The following is a 5,173-nucleotide window of genomic DNA, read 5'->3' on the forward strand; positions in this document are numbered from 1 at the left end:
AGATCTAGATTGGCTGCCTTTCAGTCTCTCCCTGCACATGTATTTCTGGAGGAAGGGAGAAGAGAGAGAGGGAGGGGCAGGGAGGAGCCAGGCTGCACTCCAGTGAGCCCACATGTGCAAGCAAATCTTGCCATCTTAATCTCTCTCTCTCTCTCTCTCTCTCTCTCTCTCTCCTGCACACACACACACACACACACACACACACACACACACACACACACACTGTACCTGTGTGCAAATGTTTATTTAATACAGCACAAAAAAGAGATCAAATTCACCTTCAGACTCTGGAATGTCAAATTCATTGGGGAAAATAATAGAAACTACTCATCTGAGACACAGACAGATTTCTCTTTCTCACTTTCCTTCTGTCCCTCTCACTCTCACTGTCTGGAGAGAGGTGGCTGTTGTCAGCTGCTACTACATGTAGTGTGTGTCAGTGAAAGTGTCTAATTTAGGTGCAACCTAATACCCTCTGGTGGGAAATACCCACCGTCACATTAGCCAGCAGAACGGACACAACAAAGCACTTCACTTTCAGTTTATTCTGTTTTGTCACAATGAAGCAGAATGATGGGCACCACAAAGGGAAAACTTACTCTGTTTAAAGTAAGAGAGTCCATTAGAGGAGAGGGACCAAAAAAAAAAACCTCTGGAATCTCCCTCAGCATGCAGCCTTTCCAGGACTAGTTTTCTGTTCAGTATGTCACTAACAATAAGTACTTCAGTTTAGTGCTATTAGTGCTCCTTGCCAAAATCCTAAGATGGGAGATGGGAGAATGGTTTGTGAATGGAAAGTGTGACTGGTGTCTGATGCTGAACGTCTTACAGGTCTGGAAACAGCCTAGAATGACACGGGCCGAGAACACAGGAAGTGTCTATGTGCCACCACAGCATTGGGAATCCCGCCCTTGGTATTTGTGGCATGTCAGGCATCAAATGACAGACTTGTCCAGCAGAGTGTTGCTTCCATTCTCCTCTACAGCATTGTGAATGCATTTTTGAGATCTATAACATCTAGTAGAGTGAACTAAAGATTTTCTTGCCTTTGCTATCCTGTTGCTGCATTCAAAAGCTAAGGAATGAAGGCTGTAAAATCAACAAGATGTTTAAAATGTGTTCAAAACACATTTTTCACAAGACATTTAGCTAAAACAGGTCACTATGATGAGCAAAGATCATTCATTCACTCAAATCTGGAATTGCCTAGGGCTCGATTAGTTGCTACGATGGCAAATACATTATCTAAGATTATATGAAGCAAGAACTTGTACACTCCTGCATCATTTAGATATGGAATGAACACAAAAACAAGACTTTATAATTTGACACCACCCTTGCTTGACTGCAGATATTCCTCCATTTAAATCAAGACGTAGTGCTACTGGAGAGAGGGTCCTATGACTTATGACTGTGGATTATGGTGCTTTGGTTATGTGCGAGCTGCCCTGATATTGTCTGCACTTCAGCAAATGCAAATATGTGTGTATGCCTGTCCCATAATTAAATTCACATCAAGAATCCAGGAAATGAGAAGGAGGGAACACCCACACTTTCATTCTGAGTGGCCTTTTTCTCACAGCCACCCAGATTTTGGCCAGAGGAGCTGCCATCAGGGACTGGGTGGCATACACACTGTAGCAGTACTGTGTCATGCTACAGTGCTGTAGAAATACCCTTCAGTAACATTCATCACTTGTATTACTACCAGAGAAAGTCTGAATTAACTGTTAACACTACGCTGTTAAAGAAATGTAATTCTACTTGTTTCTACTGCTTGCTTAGACAAGAATTTCCAATGTGTCTCTGCTTGGTTTTAAGGCATGCTGGCCAAGAATGGTTGCAGATGAACAATACACTACATGTCTTTGTTTAGTTTCCTGGGAATACAGCCAATCTTCAGGGGACCTGTGATGACATGACAAGTAAAACCAAATATAGTCTGACAGAAATAACAATAGAGGTACAGTCATGGTTGTGGGACATCAATGAAATGTGTTTTAATCTGAGGTACATTTATAGTAATGCACATGGAAGTATTGCTGATCATAATAACACTATTTGACAAAATCAATTCTTTAACAGAAAACCAAACAACATTTTGTGTAAATACATATTACCTACAAATTCAACTCTTGTTGGCCAAACCTTTTTGTAAATCATTAAATTATTGAAAAGTGCTAGGTCATGGAATACAAGGATCCATGTTCTTTTAATCATTTTTAATACTGTAAGTCCTCAATATTAGGGACTTTGGGGAAATAAGCATAATGTATGTTACATTATACTGTATTTTTTCAGCCAGTAAAGAGGACACCTGAGATGAATATCACTGAGGGTAAAACCAGGTTCACACCTGCTCTCTAACATCCACGTCCGGTTGGAAACCACTCTGTCACACGCCTGTCAGTGTGTCAACTCTTGGCGCCAATAGAGCGGGACACATCTGCTCTGTGGAAAACTGCCCATTGTTCTCTGTTGACATTTTCAGATTACTAATGACCAATATCGTAGCACAATTAGGCAGATAACCACAGGGTGTACAATTCATCCCCATGACACAAAGAGATGACATCATCTGAGGTAACAAAGTGTTTGATCCGAAGAGCGGGTGTCAGTTACCCCTGTTACATCTATCACATTTTTAGTATCCTGTATCAGATTATATATATATATATATATATATATATATATATATGTATATATATATGTATATATATATATATATACATATATATATTGCCTATATTAATAACAGTGATCAGATTCCGGCCTGCAGTGAAGAGCGATTCAGTACTGAAATGTACAAACTGTCCTGAACGAATTGGAATAAGATTACATAACCAGCATGTTCAAGTCCTCACTACACCGCACATCAAGCCAAGCAGTAAAGTGTGGGCATGATTGGACGTGCTTCCTTTCTTGGTGGGTGTTTATTATGTGGTTCCCCCTTTATGCAGGCATATTTTGGAATTTCTAATCAGATACTAGGCTTGTCTCACCACGACAACCTCTGTATATGCGCGGGAGCACCGAGGCAAGACATGCAATCCTTCAACACATATGTAACAAACAGGTATTTTTCACAGTACAGCTCACACAGTACATTACAGTGGAGCACCTGCTCAATGGAGGATAGGTGTTACTCTAGTGAGGTCATCTGACCATCTCATGGGCAAATTGTCAAATTGTTCCTGGCCATTGTTAGCTGAAGACAGGGCTGGGTTGGAACTCATACAACAAGGCCAGTGCCTTAACCACTGAGCTACTTGGGAGCCCCAGTGAGTATATTTGTACTCTTGCTGCTCATTGTGGCTTATTGTCACCGATCATGACTTTCATTCATGACAGCATTTGACGCTTTGCAGATGTTACTGTAATTCTTTTAAGTCAAACTTCTCTGATATGTCAACAATTTCTGTTGGTTGGTCAGTGGGTGCACAGAAGGGGACGGAGACAGGCATCCACCAATGACCCAAGCTGCAGTGCTATACCATAGCACACTGTAAGAAAACACAGATTTTCCTCTCTTGAATACTGTTTCCTTTGTCGGAACTCTCAGCAGATAAAATCTGCAGATAGGCATGCAGTAGATAAGATAGAATTCAAAATAATAGTGTCCCCTTCACACTTACACTGAGATACTTATCTACAATGATTATTCTGGTTGAGAAATATTTGTGCTTGAACATCAACACAGTTTCAATGTGAGGGTGCATATGTACATTTCCAGCTTTGTCAGAAATGTAAAATATGTTGAAATATGTAAAATATGTTATTGCACACAGATTTGCATTATATTACATGGAATCTACTGTAATCTTGTTGCCTTGTAATCTTGCTCATACCCTAAATGCGTCCTGTGTGTCCAGACAGCATAAAATTGACTGACCAATCATTAGTCTGAAAGAATCAATGTCACAATCACAGGGGATCAGGAACCAAAGGGATCATAATTTTGATATTTCCACCTCAAATATCAAAAAAAATATCTAAATCCCTATAGACATTATGGTGCAAGGATACTTTCATTGATGTTTACATGCATGTTTGACAGAAAGAAGAGGCACAACATGTTGAAGTTAATGAAATATAACTGTACAACTACAAGGCCTTTTCTAAAAATGTTTGTGATACAGTCCAGCCACAGAGTGTACACAGTGACATTGTCACATAAACTGATAATAAAAATAATATTTCCATTCGAGTCTGCACTCATTGGACTGAGGTCCTTCTAGCCTTCAAGATTCATCGGTGAGCTATTTTAAGCCTTACGGAGGGTCATATTTCGGGAAAGAAGAGTTAGCCCTCCTGCCCCCACACCACCACCTTTCTGTATCTTTTGCCGTCTAAGAAAGATATGAAACCCCAGCTGTGTGATGGTGCCAGAAACACAAGTGTAAATTCCCTGTGTGCAAATTGACACTGATGACTAAAATTAAAAAAAAACTTCCTTAGGTACAGGGTGCTTTGAAAAGTTTTTTTTTTTTTAAACTGTCCTTTTCTGACCTTATGCCTAACCTATAAGTCAGCTAGTCTGGTCTGGAATACGATTCTCAAATAGATCCCCATATTGCAATTGTGATGAGTATTGGAAGCAAGGAGCAGAACAGCAGTTGCAATCATACACTGTAATGCTAGATTTTTTATTTTTTTATTTTACAGACTGTATGATTTCTTTTTTCCTGACAGTGTGGCGATTGAAACTTTATTATGAATTCAGTATAAATCACTCCAGCCATGACCACAACTTTGCCACATTTGAATACACATTTGAGCAAACAACCACTCTGTATTTGAGCAAGATTATCTCTAGTGATTAACGTCATAGCTGCTGTTACAGGCATTTTGTAAGTACCGGCTGTTTTTCACATTGCTTTACATCAAGAAACTCTCTGCTCTAGTAGCATAATACTAATTGTGTATGTTAATCTGTTATTCTAGCTAACACCATCATGACACAAACTTTACACAGTGCTATTACTTAACACTCATCTCTGTGCTAATCGATCAGAACATAAACATTGTTCCCAAAAAGGAAACCAAATGGAAAAGAATAAAATAATCCTAGGTAAGCAAAATAAAGTGTAGTAAAATTCTAACAAGACCCCACTGAGGTTATGGGGGACCTTTTCAATTTTACTTTGAAGAATATCTCCTGATAAATCTGAAA

This window comes from Megalops cyprinoides, chromosome 10 (genome assembly GCF_013368585.1).
Source record: "Megalops cyprinoides isolate fMegCyp1 chromosome 10, fMegCyp1.pri, whole genome shotgun sequence".
Classification (NCBI taxonomy): domain Eukaryota; kingdom Metazoa; phylum Chordata; class Actinopteri; order Elopiformes; family Megalopidae; genus Megalops; species Megalops cyprinoides.